The sequence below is a fragment of the Erpetoichthys calabaricus genome, chromosome 16, assembly GCF_900747795.2.
Source record: "Erpetoichthys calabaricus chromosome 16, fErpCal1.3, whole genome shotgun sequence".
Taxonomy (NCBI): Eukaryota; Metazoa; Chordata; class Cladistia; order Polypteriformes; family Polypteridae; genus Erpetoichthys; species Erpetoichthys calabaricus.
In genome coordinates, this window is record NC_041409.2 from 102,820,816 (window position 1) to 102,836,133 (window position 15,318).

At 48.1% G+C, this 15,318-nt stretch overlaps 2 protein-coding genes across 6 annotated transcripts in view; one reads left to right on the top strand and one right to left on the bottom strand.

The window, feature by feature from the left end:
* LOC114666870 (RNA-binding protein Nova-1) overlaps positions 1-15,318 on the top strand; it is a 171,638-nt gene that overhangs the window by 73,618 nt on the left and 82,702 nt on the right. The gene's annotated exons all lie outside the window — the stretch shown is intronic.
* The window catches only part of aqr (aquarius intron-binding spliceosomal factor), an 869,120-nt gene that overhangs the window by 72,007 nt on the left and 781,795 nt on the right, over positions 1-15,318 (bottom strand). The window lies entirely within an intron of this gene.

Genomic DNA, 15,318 nt, shown 5'->3' on the forward strand with positions numbered 1-15,318 from the left:
GTTTGTAGATCATCAGTTTTTTGCCATTGTTTGCCTGATAGTTTATTGTCACTGGTGCCAGTAGTCTAACACAATCCTTCTGTTCTCTCTTCTCTGCCACGTCCACTGCCTGCACACTCGCGCCGCTCACTTGTGGCCAAAGACGACGCCATCGGCACTCTGTGACTGAGCCCAGTAAGGAGGCGTCCTGAGAGTCGCCCCCCGGTGGCAGTCTCACTCGTTCGCCTTCTGCACGACTCCTTCTCACAGTCCGCAGACACAGAGCCCGCCCAGAATGCTAATATGCCATCCTTTGCAAAGCCCAAATGCTATGCTTCTGTTTTTTCAGCCTTGTCTTAGAAATGTGCTGCTCTTTAATCAGGGGGTGGATTTTGAGGATTTCAGATATTTTGTGGTTAACATTGAATTTAAAACCTTTCGGGCTGCTCTAACACTGCCACTGCCGTTTTGTGAGTCCGTTGTCGAGACTTGGCTTTCCAGCTGCTGGTCTTAATGGGGTCCCAAGACGTCATCAGCCACTGACTCATTAAAAGGTCGACGTTTGCAGATGACTTCCTAAAAGAGTCGTACGATTCTTCCTTCTCTTTCTTGCAGGCCTCAGTTTGGGTGTTTTTTGGCCTTTAGTTCTGATCTCTGTGCGGATCTGTGACTTTGTCTCATTTTCTGGTCCTCTTCATTCAAACGTTCGAGATGTTTGCCTCTTCAGTCGATTGACTAAATAATCTTCAGTGGCCGTGTTATCTGCGCTCATGCTGGTCACGTCACATGTGCTCACGTGGCATTTCCGCTGCTAATCCTGATGTCCACGTGGCTGGAGATTTCAAAGCAGTATTTGGGGTGGTGCATTTTGTCGTTTCTGACTAGGGGTTTGGTTTGGACTGTTTGCCCGTTTTTTTTGCTTCAACGTTTTGGGCTGTGACAACTGAGATTTTCTTCCTTTCTGCTTTTTGTCTCCTTGTCTCCTGGTCCTGTGACATTTTGACAAATCCTTGCTTTCCTGCACCCACCTTGCTGGCCAGTGTTAAGTGTGGTCTGTCGTTGCCTCTGTGTGTACCATCTGGATGTGATGTCTCTGTCATTCCAACAGATGGTGCATCACAAACTTTAGCACTGCTTTTCCCAATCCTATACCAAATGGCATAAAACACAGGCAGATGTGTCATGATTCATTCCAACACATGGCACATCACAAACATTTTATTACTACACGTGGTTACCATGCTCCATCTGCTGGAATGACAAATGCAATGCATTTTATTAGTACATGAATTGCAACATACATTCCAGCAGGTGGCGCACTGCAAACACTCAGACTGAGGTGTACGTTGATTCGATGTGCGCCTGTCTTGCGCGGGTAGCACAGCCGGTATGAATCATTCATTTCCTCTTGAGCAGTGGCGGTCTATGCTAAGGATCTGAATTTGAATTTGAAAGATTCGCTTTGTCTTCTCGCACTTTCTGGCCTCTTTCTGTTTACCTTTTAACTTTTGGCTCTTGATGTTCAAAGCACATTTTTCTGCCCATTCAGCGCATATCGGCTTTTATAAATCTAAAAGGCTGCCGGATATTGACTTATTTTCCAGTTATTGCATTATTTATCACTTATTGGCTCCACTTCCAACTGTAGGCACCGACATTTTAATAAATGAAAGTAAATGGCAGGGCTGACCTCTTTTTGGGGATTCCTGAATGTTCATTGACAAGGCAGGAAGGAAGGAAGGAAGGCAGGCGCTACAAACAGAAAGAAACTTTGGAGGCCAATCCACCTGCTGGCCGCCACTGGATGCTCTTCGGCGCCTTGCGTGTGCCTTGCGTGTCGAGTCGTGGGCTTCTCCCTGTGCTTCAGTGAATTTCCCTTTGGCTTTCCTCTCACATTCCAAATATTCTGTGGATTCAGAAAGTCTTCAGGGCTCCTTCACTTTGTTGTGTCGCAGCGGTGATTGTAAATGGATACATTTGCCATTTCTGCCTGTCAATCCGCACTCAATGTGAAGACACGAGTGACCAGAAAGATATTAGAAGTCACAAAGTGACATCTCTCACTCCTAGACATCTTCAGACCTTCTGCTGTGGCTGGTCCATCCTGTTTGCTGTGGTCCTCCTTGAGATGTTTCCACAGTAGAACCTGACTGGAGTCCACCTGTGGCAAACACAACTGGACCTGCGTAGAGAAAGTGCCACAAGTCACAGTGCACGTCAGGACGAAAAACAAACCGTCTGCAGACCTCCGTGGTCACATCGTGGTGAGGCACTGATGAGGGCAGAGGGCATCCAGCCATTTGTAAAGCTTTCAGTGTCTCCAGGAGCACAGCAGCCTCACAAATTGTGAAATGGAAGAAGCCTGAAAACACCAGGACTCTCCTTAGAGCTGGCCAAACCGAGCAACCAGAGAAGAAGGCCTCTGGCCATGGAGGTGATGAAGAACCCAATGGTCACTGTGGAGATGGAAGAAGCTGTCAGAAGGACGACCATCCCAGCATCAATCAGGCATTCACGGAAGCCTCTCTTGAGTGAAGGGCACATGACAACATTTAAAGGGGTCTCAGAACAAAGGAGAGCAGAAAGATTCCCTGGTCTGATGAGACACACTTTGAAGCACTGTGTCTGGTGAAGACCAGGGACTGCTCACCACTGCCTAATACCATCACCAGGGCGGAGCACAGTGGTGGCAGACTCATGTTATGGGGACGGCAAAACTGGTCAGAATGGATGGGAGGATGCGTGCAGCCAAAAATAGAGGGAGTCCTTGAAAGAAAAGGTCTATCCGGAGTCTCTGAGTGTCCTTAGGTGGCCCAGACTTGAACCTCATAAAACACGTGGAGAGACCTGAAGATGGCAGTTCACAGACGCTTCCCATCCAGTCTAATGGAAAAGTGGGATAAACTGCCCTAAACCAGCTAGAGAATTACCTGAGAAGACCCAAAGCTGGCATTGGTGCCCCCTACAGAGGGTCTGAATACGTCTCAGAATGAGAGCTCTCTGTTTTTGCAGACGTTTCTGTAAGATGTTGTCACTTTGTCCTTCTGGGTGATTGCGAGGCCCACAAAGTCAATCTGCTGTGCATGCAGCACGTGAAGCCCACTGTATGCGTCTTGACGTGGTGAACGTCTCCTGTTCTGTCACATCTTGTCGGGGCGGCTGAGTGAACTCTTTGGAGAGTCGGGGTTTCGGGATGTTGTCGCGTTTCTGTTAGTTAGACATTTACGTAACGGCGAGTCACATTCAGAACTCCCAGCGAGAGTGCAGCCAGTGGACGACATGCCCCTTCACAACACCACACAGTTAAAAATGGACCTCCGGTGGCGGCTCACATAGGCAGCAACTCGGGTGACATCAAAATGGCTTCTCTGTTGGCTTGGGGGGACCTGCGGCTTACTGGACTTCTCAAACTTGACAGTTTTGAAAGAAGTCCCTCTTGGAGAGTTGGAGTTGAAGTCTCCAGCTACACTTGTTTGTGGCATCGGAGCAGGATGGGTGACAGGCAGGTGCTGATGAAGAAGTGCTGAGCCCTCCTGGTCTGCAGGTAACATGGTGGCGGCGCTGGGCTGATTTTAGTGTAACGTCAGTTCTGAGCGCTGCTTGTTCATTTCACGTCCACACGTCATGCGCACTGACCTTGTGTCTTCCATTCGTTTGTACATAACTCAGGTTGATTGTATTTTTTATTTTGTGGTCACAAGGATCTCGTAACTGAGCACGGAGCAGGAGAAGTGAGCCGGCGTAACTGAGGTCCCCACGAGCCGTGACTGCCACTTCTCAGGCACAAACCACTGCCGTCCATTTCATGGCTTTGCCATCGGACGAGGACTGTGAGTCGATAATTCACTGCACTCTTATCATCGTATCGTTTTCCCCGTCACATGTGGCCACATGGAGTGACAGTGGTGACATGTCAACCTCGATCAGTCAGTTTCTCTGGAGGTTTTCAAGGTCATGACGGCTCCATGATCAGCTTTTCATGGGCTGAAGGTTTGCCAGGGGCCGCCATGGACGTGCTTGTCCCACAATTATAATGACAATTCACTTGATTTGCCAGATACAATTTCTTGCATTAAGAATTTGTCATTTTCCACAAACCCCAACGTACTCTCCAGAGATAAGCCTACAGAAGTGCAGGGTCTGAACTTCTCAGTGCAGCTGTGCTTAAACTCAATCTCCATGTTGTGCAGAAAGTCCTCGGTGGGTTTCAGCCCCCAGTACACCTTCAGCCCACTAAAAGCTGATTGCTGCTCTTCTGTTGTGCAAACGATTAGAGGAGCAGCCATGAAAGCATTGGGAGAAATTGACCGATGAAGGTCGAGACTTGAACGCCGTGACCACAGACGCTCCGTGTGCCCACATCTGTCTGGGGAAAGCTGGACAGCCAACCCACAGAACTTGGTCAGTCACAAAAGTGTGGAAATTTACTGAGTTATCCTCGTAGAAAGGTGAGCTCTCTCAAGGCAGATCTGAGGCCTTTAACATCAAAGATTGTGAAAAATTCGCTTTTCAATGTCGACAGTTTGTGTGGAGCACTCCATTCGAGATATCGCCACCAAAACTGGACTTCATTTACTGCCTGGAGAACTGCGCCACTTGAAATGTGTGCTTACAGTATTTACTTCATCAAGGAGGCTGACATCACTGTTTCTAATTCCATGTTCTTGTACCAGTGAGTCGTATTCAAAGGTAACAACGAGGACAGACATGTCAGTGGGCTCTGCCAGCCCCGCATCTTCTAGCAGCCGTTTACGACTAAAAACAAGCAGCGGTCGACTTACAGCCATACTGGACAGCATGAGTGACGTGTGACAGAACATTGACCGCCGTCCTCCTGTCCTGTCCGCCTGTCCAGCAGTCGGCTCGCTAATTGTACTTCACATTTCTTTAAGTGTCCAAAGAAGAACCTGATGGGAGGTGAAGGCCGTCCACGTGCAAACCAGAATCTGACAAACAATTACGTACGTGACTTGCTGACTGGCATTGGGGGCTGGCATCAGGAAGGCATGCACATTGTAATGGACAGAATATAAATAAAATAACAATAGAAATAACAATTAATACACAAAATGGAATGGAAATGACATAAAAAAACTAAAATGACAAAACAGCAATAAAACAATAAACAAGTACATGCAAGGAAAAAAACTCTGGTTGTAACATAGATAGATAGACAGATATGAAAGGCACTATATGATAGATAGATGTGAAAGGCACTATACTGTATAATAGATAGATAGATAGATAGATAGATAGATAGATAGATAGATAGATAGATAGATAGATAGATAGATAGATAGATAGATAGATAGATAGATAGATGTGTAAGGCACTGTATAGACAAGTACATTGTGAATATTTCAATGTGAAATATAATCAATGCACAGATAGATCTGTAGACACACGTGAAAGGCACTATAATGAATGATACATACGTACATAATAGATAGGTGTGAAGGGCACTACTGTATATCATCAATGTGTAGATAGATATGAAAGGCACTATATAACAGATAGATAAACAGGGGATATACAATGTAAGTAGATAACTAGAGATGAAAGGCACTATATATTAGGTATACGTGACAAATGTCAGGTCGGGGTCACCCTGGAGGCAGGTGACACGTGACATGTTGGTCAGACACACAAGTCATATTTTTCCAGATTTTGCACACGTCCCACTTAGTCGATTCTGGCCTTTGTGTCATTATTTGGGTTTGGGGTCTGCTCCGGGATGCCCCCCCACCCCCAGTGTGTTTTCTCCCGTTTATTGCTGAACTCCTGTGTCCTCAGACATGCCAGAGGCCTTCCGTTGTGACGACTGAAGCTGCTGATCTGAAGATGGGCTCGTCGGTGACGAGATGATTTTATTTGGCCGTTTGATTTATTTATTTATTTTTCCTTCACATTTCTTCTCCTCTGCAGTTTTTCCTCTCCCATCTGCTCTGACATGTTGCCGGTCAGATGGCGCTCAAGATGGTGTCATTTCAGATGAAGCCAGTGCTGCTTGTGTCTGACTTTGCACTTTCATGTTGTTTTCCTTCACCCAGACAATTCAGACCCATGATGACGTCTCGCTCCTGTTATGATGCTGAGCTTTTGAGTCAAGGATTTTATTGAGTTTGGGGTCACTCTTCAGATTGTGTGTCATCTCCTTTATCGTTGTGTCATTGACTTCTGTGCTGTATTCTCTAAGGCTGTGGTCTCGTTGTTTACGGTCACCTTGCCCATTGCCAGTCACATGACACAGAGGTCACATGACATTTGAGTCATCATTCTCCTCCACACAGGAGCGTCTTATCCAAGCCTTGGATGGATTCCCTAAAGAAGCAAAGAACTCCAGTGTTAGTTATGGGAAACGCTTCTTAGTTAGAATGAGGAGCATGTGCTGCGTTTCCCGTCTGCGACTTTCGTTGTGTCCCTTTTGGCTCAGCTGACCTTTTTGTCTTTGACTTTGATTTATTTCCAGACCTTCGACTCTCTTAATTTTCTGGTCATTTCTGTCCAAACTTTAAAAATTCTGCCCAGGCCACCTTATAGTAGTCTTTATGATGTCACTGTCATCGGTTGTGCTCACCATTTTCAGAAGCCCTGGTGTTGTGTTTTCAGGCAGATTTATTACAAAAAAATGTGCTGAATCCTTTAAAAAGGAAAAAAAAAACCCAAAAAGGCCTCTGGCCTAAACACTCAAAAGGGCCTCCGGCCTGCAGCCTCCAAAGTCAAGTGGGCAACCACTAAACCCCCAGGCCAAAAAGACTTTAAAATTACAGTAGACCTGCGAGTTAACAGACAGAAGAAAACATTTACCACCGTGAACTGAGCATGTGCCACTTTGTCCAAGTCCGTGGATCTCAAAAACCAAACCAGTTCCTCAGTTCTTGTGCTTCTTCCATTAATTCTTCTTCTGTGTCTCGACTACGGTTTCAGTTCACGTGTTGGCTTTGTCGCTCAGTTTCTTGGCTTGTTTGTTGCTGACATTGGCTTTTTTATTTTGATCACCCATTGATCTCTCGGTTGCTGTGACTCACCACACTGATCAGGTTAGCTGCGAAAGTCCTGACCAGAGAATTACATGGAAAGGGGGCGGAGTGAAATAACAAATGAAGCAAAAAAACGCTAACTCAGAATCAACCAGGGAAACGGGGAGAGGCCATCGATGCTGAGGACATGGCCTTCAAGCAAATATGAAGAGCAGCAGTTGCGGTTGTGTCACACGTTCAGATTCCTGGTGTCCTTGGAAGCTTTCACCAAGTCCTCGTTTGTGTGAATCTGCTTCTGCTAGTCAGCTGACTCCACCACCTTCCAGAAGGTCTTCTTGCTGCCCGTCTGTCTCTCTCGGTTGGACCTTCTGCCCGTCTTCATGTTGAAGTTTGTTTTGCTGGCGTTCGCCTTTGTGAGCCTCTTGGGTGATTTTTGTGAAGCTCCTTTCTAATTTTCAGTACAGTTCTGAATTCATCAGTAGGTCGGTGGGCGGAGTGCCCAGTTTAGTGATGGCTGCCGTTGGCTGTTTTCCCCCCTTTATGGATTACAGAATGTGGATTTCATTGAAGCTTCATATTTATGACTTTGTGCTTTGAGGTCCTTACGCCTTTCTGTTGATGTCTCACCGATCCCCAGAGCCACTTAAAGTGGACTTGCCGTACACAACGCCAGAATTGGCCACCACACTGCCACCACTGGCTGTACGGCGTGCGTCTTCACCTTTTCAATGGAAAACAAAATCTGCGAGCCCACCAAAGAAACGTTGGGTTTTTTTTTTGAAACGGCTCTTGAAGTGCTAATTGCTGTTTCTGTTTTCTCCGAGTCATTGATGCGCTCTTTGTTCTTCCTTAGCTATATTAGTTCATTTCTCCTCGTGCCTCAAGTTGTTATTAATTTCACATTTTGCTGCGCTACCCACACACAATTCATTATGTCGCCTTTTTTGGGCTCGGCCTTCTAGGGACTGTCTGCAAGTGACAAACGTCACAGTCCATCTCACAGACGCCCCCTTGTTTCCTGGTGGGCTTTTCTAACATCCATTCAGGAATTCCTTGGTCTGATGAAAAGGTCCCTAATTTAAGAGGTGACCAAAAGTGCAAGGTCAAGGCCCACGGTGATGACAGTTGTGTCCCTTCCTGTCCAGCCCTATTTTGTGCCATCTTGACAAAAGGGACCGGGTCACCTTGCAGGTCAGGAGACCACCTGAATGGGGAAAAAACGGAAAGCAGATGTGTGTAGGAGTCAGTCAGACAGACAGATGTGGGATTTGGCAGTTTGTCTTCTTAGAGAGTCAAGGCTGGGGGGCTGTCAAGAGGCAGGGCCCTTTAAAGCCCATTGTGGCACTTCTTGTGTGATTTTGGGCTACACAAAAAGAAATGGTATTGTGTAATTGTATTGTATGTGTCTGCTAGACAGTAGACCCCAACGGTGAACTGGTGTGGGCTTCAGAAACAAGATGAGGGTCCAGCTGGTCAGTCGATCTATCTATCTATCTATCTATCTATCTATCTATCTATCTATCTATCTATCTATCTATCTATCTATCTATCTATCTATCTATCTATCTATTATATTGAGTCTTTCACATTTCTTTCCTTATATAGTGCCTTGCCTGTCTACATATGTCTGCTTATTCCAGTCCAGGTCACCGGCCCATCAGTGGGCACACTCACAGCTGGCCACACAACTGAAAGTCACCAGTTCTCTTTTCCCGCCCCTCCAGGGTCACCAAAGAGTGTGACAGGTGGCAGGTGGAGGGTCCGGCTTGGCTCTGACCTTTTCTTTCATTGCTTTAGAGAGTTAAAATGAGATAAAGGCGTCTTTTTCAATTGCTTCCCCAAACAGAGTTAAACAATTCACTGCAAGATAAAAGAGCAGGCTTGGCAAGGCAGGGGCTGCTGTCCTGGCAGGGGGGCCTAATCCGCGGAGTCTCCCTTCGTCTTGACCTCGGGCTGCGTCTCACTGGAGAGGAAGGAGAGGAGAATCCTTTCCTGTTGGCAGAGCGGTGCTGCCATTGTGCCGCTGTGCCACAGCACTCGTATTTTAAATGTGCCTGAACAACTCGCCCACTCCGTGCCGGAGCTTGGCCTAAAAGCCATTACAGCGTATCGATCGGGTGCCGCGTGTTGGAAATGAACCAGCCGATTGTCGATATTTTCCTGCCAGCCGGTGTATATTTTAGGGGACTCTTATTTTTAGAACGTCACTCCGTGTGTTTTCTCCTTTGAAGATTAGCATTCCCGATCGAGGGCCTCCTGTGTGTTTGTCGCTCATCAGGCCTTGGGCGGGTGTGCAGTCGTGTAACGTCATCAGCACCGTACACACCCCACACTCCATTTCAGGTTATGAATTTGGGATAATGAAATCCGGCGTGCAGTGACGATCAGGGAAATGGAGAACTGGACGCCAGGGGTCTTAAAAAGCGCCTCCTTAATGAATCCTTCAAACAACTCGGTGAGCCGTGAATCGGCAAATGGCCGTCTATCTACTGTATGTGTCCACACACAGCACTCCACATACATAGCTGTATCACGTGTACAGTATTTACACATACGCAGTGCGTGTGTAACACTGAGGTGGTGTGGAGTAACTGCCCTCTGAGATTTCCTAGTTTTGTGGTGATGCCCGTCTACTCACTCACAATGGCAGCACATGCCACTCCAAACATGAAAAGCAAACCTGGTCACTCACTGCTTGTCATGACAAAACGTCACATGAGGTCCCGCTGGAGGCTAAAGGTTAATGACAGGCGAGTTGAGACCTTGGGCTGGCAGACAGTCAGCCTCATGTTTGTGCCACGTGACTTGATACTCATCTGGGTCGTGTGGTTCAGCTGATTTGAGGTTGTTGCCATCACTCGTCTTCATTGAAGCCCATTGAATTTTGGGGTCTCCATTTTCCATAAAACCTTACCGATTTTTCTCAGCCATCACTATAAACAAAGCATGGTGGGGTGCAGCATTCCCACACACAGCGCTGTGGTTTTTGGGTGGGTGCCCATTGGCGCCAGTCTGATCTTTTATCTATGGTGGCCTTCTTCACAGCTTTTGTGACTTAGCTGTCCCTTTAGTCCATCTGCAGCACGTTAGTGGTGGCTCGTTCTCGTCTCGCTCCCAGCTGCCGTGCACCACGAGGCTCATCAGGCTCTCCAGATCCACCGTAGCCGAGCTTCTCGTTGATGTGCCCGGGGTCTTTTTCACAGACTTTCCTTGTTGATGCAAAAAGGAAGCAATTAGGACTGAAAAAGTGGCAGTCAGTGCCCTGCAGGGTGCCCATTGATCCCAAGAAGCGAGGCTGCTAATCAAAATCTCCAACTCTCGAGTTCTTGCGGCCATCCTGGTACTTTACCAGGCCACACAAGTGCCCCCAAGTTGGCACTGCCCACTTTGTTTCCCATTCATTAATGCCTAATTCTTGAAAGGTGCATGAAGTGAAGTGGCGCTGGAACGGCTTGAAAATCCATGAGAGCTCCTTCTGGCACCGGTGCACATAAACAACGGAGGAGCCGCACGACCCGCGCACATCGCCCTGGAAACTTGTTGTTTTGCTTTTCTTTATTATGTGAGGCTCAGCTGTTGGAAAAAGTGACTTAGAGGGGCTGGTGAGTGGATTATTGTTTGCAGCTGAGTCCGCCCGGCCACTGGCACCCCGCTAATTTAAAGCAGAGGGCTGATGGAGGATGAGAGCGACTGAGCTGTTACACTGTAGCTGTATAGCGCCTTTCATTAGCTACGTCGGTCACTGGATCGACACTGCGCATTATTCGGGTTAAGCTCTGCGTCGTGGTACTATATAGAAGTAAGAGGGTCCGAGTGGCACCCGTCCCGGGTTTACTCCTGCCGGAGGTCATGAAGTGTCAGGTTCTTGTGCTGTTACTGAGTGTTTCCAAGTGACTCGCTGGCTCCGTTTGGATTAATTTTCTGGAACTTTCTCTTCCTGTTTAGAAGTTATAAATTGCAGCCATGATGGGGAAGGAACTTAATGAGCTCATCTGTGAAGCGGCAGACAAAAGAGTCCAAAAAGCAGCAGGGACCCCCACACAACTGCAGCATTGCTCCGTGGGGCTCATTTACTAAGATTCCAGTTTGGGATCACCCCTGAGACCAGTAACGTGACTTAACTGGAGCCACACAATAGCAGGAATGGCCGTGTGATTCATATAGTGCCTTTCACAGGTGACGTGAGGAGCGGTGGTCCGACTGGTCCTATATGGGGTCTTTCAGGTCTCAGAGAAGCTCATTTTACACTTGGACATTGTGCACAGTGGCAGGGTGACATAGTAGGGACAGGGTGGGGGGTAATCCTGTGACACGGCACCGTTATAGAGCGCCTTTCACAGTTACAGGTAAACCACAGTGACCTCCATAGCTTGGTGGTAGAAGCCAACTCTCACAGGGCTAAGCAGGGGATTTAGTTTTAAACCGTAATGTTATATAGCGCCTTGATATTACAACAACAACAACAACATTTATTTCTAGAGCACATTTTCATACAAAAAGTAGCTCAAAGTGCTTTACATAATGAAGAGAAGAAAAATAAAAGACAAAATAAGAAATTAAAACAAGACAACATTAGTTAACATAGAAAGGAGTAAGGTCCGATGGCCAGGGTGGACAGAAAAAACAAAAAAAAAACTCCAGAAGGCTGGAGAAAAAAATAAAATCTGTAGGGGTTCCAGGCCACGAGACCACCCAGTCCCCTCTGGGCATTCTACCTAAAAAGACCATTTTACTGGTCCGCAGCCATAAATAAGTGTTGGAAGTCTGGCGGTGAAGGGTCTCAAACCAGGGACTCAACACTGAGGTGTCTTAGTGTTATATAGCGCCTTTGATGTTGAAGACCATCTTTTACCGGTAAACAGAGTTACTTCCACAGAGTAGCATTTATAACATAAAGTGACTCTGACAAATGTAGCTGTGGGGGACTACCCTGCCACAGTGTAATGTTATATAGTGCCTTTCACAGTCCTTCATGCCTAAATCCAGTTACTTCTATGGCTTTATAATACAAATTGGGGGCTAACAGGGGTATCTGCTGATGTCCGGGGTGGGGATGCCAACCTCACCTGCCATCTCCTCCTGGGGATTTGTGTCCTGGACAATCAGACGTATTCAGGTTTAGATATTTGAGTTAGTTGTGGCAGTTTAGTCTGTGATGTTGTAATGTTATATAGCGCCTTTGATGGTGAAGACCACCTCAGGCTCTTTACAAGGACATTACACTCACTGCTGTGTTCAATAATGGGGGTCTGTCAGGTGGAGTGACTCACGCAGGATATTTAGCTGTGAGAGTTTACCCTGTGATATTGTTGTGCTATATAGCACCTGTCAGACTCATCACAGTAGCCACATCAGCTGGCAGATGGCATGGTTCACACTGCACAGTCGGCCATGACGACTGCCCGCTTGGTGCCCAGGCTGCTTGTTTCAGTCTGTAATTCGGGGTGGAAGAGTCTGGGGGCTCCTTTGATGCCCCCTGTAAGGCATCTGTTTGTCATTTAAGTCACCACTTGGAAGGAGAGGATGAGGAGAAGCAGGTTCAGGACCTCACTGACCAGGCAGTTGTCCTCCACTGTCTTGAAGAAGCACAGTGACCCTTAACCTCGACGTGCCACCCCCCAGTCCGCACACCATGGGGTCTGGTCTCTCTCATTTTGCCTCATGCATTGGTCGTCTGCTCTCCGTGTCGTGACGGTGCCACGGGCTGACGAGCCTGAAGCTGTCCTAATGGAGGCCAGGGGGGCGGCCTGCCCGAGTTCCTGTTTTCTTTGGCACATTGCTTTTTTCCATCTGTGATGCCATGAAAAGACTTTGCATCTGCTGACCTTCACGCACCCGCTCGGCACCAAGTTTGGGTGTCACCTGAGTGCCGGTGCTGTCAGAGGTGGCGTTGGTCTCAACATCTGCTCAACCTGCCGAGTCAATGGTGAGAGGTTTTTTATTTCCAAAGCCTTAAATCCCTGGACATTTACTGGGACCAAATAATGAGAAGCACATGCAGCCTGTTAGGTTTTGTTATCTCATTGTGTGCAATTAAAAAAACAGAAAAGTCAGACCTTCACGTGGGCGCGCCAGCAGCTGGGTGACGTAACTCGGCCGCTCGGTGCGCCTGCGTCTCCGACAACCCGGGATAGCCAGCGCGGCGCGGACGACGCACTCCTTGGGGCTTTGTGCTCTGACTTCATGGAGCGTCGGATTATCAGAAACAGGACGCGGCGCTCGCTGTGCTCCCCGAACGGCCCGAGCCCCCTGACATCACACGGAAAGTATGTGAGCCTTGGAAAGTTTCAGCGGGGATCCGAGAGGAACTGAGGGGCAGCCGGCAGCAGGGAGGACTGCGGGGGCTTCTAGAAAAATGTATTTACAAATAGCTGTGTGTGTGTGTGAGAAACCGAGAGAGAGCATCACACGTACAGACAGAGAGGAAGGGAGACGAAATAAATAAATAGGAGGAGAAAGAAAGACTGGCAGGGAAACAAATAAGCAAATAAACAAACAGAAAGGCTGATAGAAAGAGACAGACAGACAGACAAACAAAACAGATAACTAAAGAGAAAGGAACAGACAGACAGACAGAAATACAAAAGCAAACCAACAGACGAGGAGTAACGACACTGACAGACAGACAGACAGACAGACAGACGGGTCATTGATTTTGCGCCTTACCTCAGGAAGGGTGACTGGCGTCCCTGGATGGACAGTCCTGGCCACACTCCACCATCCCGCTCCACCGGTGCCCCATTTGTACCCCATTGGTACCCGTGTCATTGGCTCTCGGTCCAAGCCGGAGGTCCCCTGAGATGTTCAAGTCCAAGTTCAGGTCGTTGGTCTCCCATTTCGCATTTCCACTTAATGCTCTTTTCGTCCTCACAATGCGTTTGTCTTTCTTTACCTTCACCTTCCAAGTATTGAGAGGGTGGCACAGCGTTAGCACTGCCACCTCATGGACCCAGCCTTGTGGGTATTCTCCCCGTGTCCATGCATGTTTTCCTCCCCACCTCCACAATGGCGTGCACGTTCTCCTAACCAGTGATTCCAAATGGGCCCCAGTGTGTGGGTGAGTGGGTCCTGTGATGGACTGGCACCGTGCCCAGAGCCTTTTCCTTGCGTGGTGCCAGCTGATGTGGGTGAAGCAGGCTTGAGGATGCCATGTTCTGTGTTGTTTAGGCAGCATGTCTGTGTGGCATGTGCCCCTGTGTCTTGTGGCCAATGTGGGTAGACTGGCACCCTGCCCATGGTTGTTTCCTGCCCTGTGACTGGCATTAGCCCTCCTGATCCTGAATCAGATGAGCAGTTTAGACTGTTGACAGTTGATGTCTTGTTTTTTTTGGATGCTGGCCCGTGTGTTTTGCTGCCATTTGTCCATCTTAACATAAATCAGTGCCCCGTGTGCAGAGTTCTGAGGGACACACCGGTCACCCAATTATGCCACACACTGCCCAGGTGTGCCCTCAGGCTGTCCTGACTGGCCAGCAGTTCCTCCATATTGCTCCCTTATGTTTTTATGCTCGTTTAGCTGTTTTATGACTTCAGGGCCGACTCGCAGGTGCCGGGGGTGTTTTTACAAGATGGTGGGTTATCCGATTTCACAAAAAATAAAAAAAATAAATGGCCAGTTTAGAAAACGACTCGGAGGAAAACTGAAACTTCTTGGATTCTGTTTCCAGGGTCTCCAGCTGCTGCCGTCATTTTCTGGTTCTCCGTGCAGCCCACTTATCGGATTAGCTCATTTTAAACGCTCCATCCACTCAGCTTCTGAATCCATTACAGGGTCAATCCCAGCAGTCCTTGGGGCAGGGCAGGGCAGACCCCCACCCGGCGAGAAGGCCTGTCCATGGCATACCCAAACACGCTTATAGTAAGAGGCACACAGGGACCCCGACCCTGCCAAGTGCCAAGTTCAGGCCCTAAACTCTGAGCCACACTGCTCTCCCTATTCTTTGTTCCCATCCTGACGTCCCTCTGATTGACCCTCCGTTAGTGCCGATTCCTTGTGGCTCCACGATCTTGGGTTCAAATCCTGACCCTGGCCACTCTTGACATCTTCTCAGTTTTCTCATTCCTGTTTGTTTCATTGGCAAACTGAAATCCAGCCGGTGCTAGTGAGTGTGCCCTGCATTCGAGTGGCATCCAGCCCAGACTTGGTTCCTGCCTTCTGCTTGATGCCGCCTGAACAGGCTACAGCTCCTTAGTTCTTTGAAGATGGCATGCAGGTGTCTCACCACGTTTGACATCAGTGTGAGCAGTGTGACATTTGCATGCCCTCCTTATGAGCTGAGGATGCGGGTGTGTGTGCCCTGTGGAGGACTGGCATCCTGTTAGGCTTCTGTTCCTGCTTCACACTCTAAAAGATGTCAGC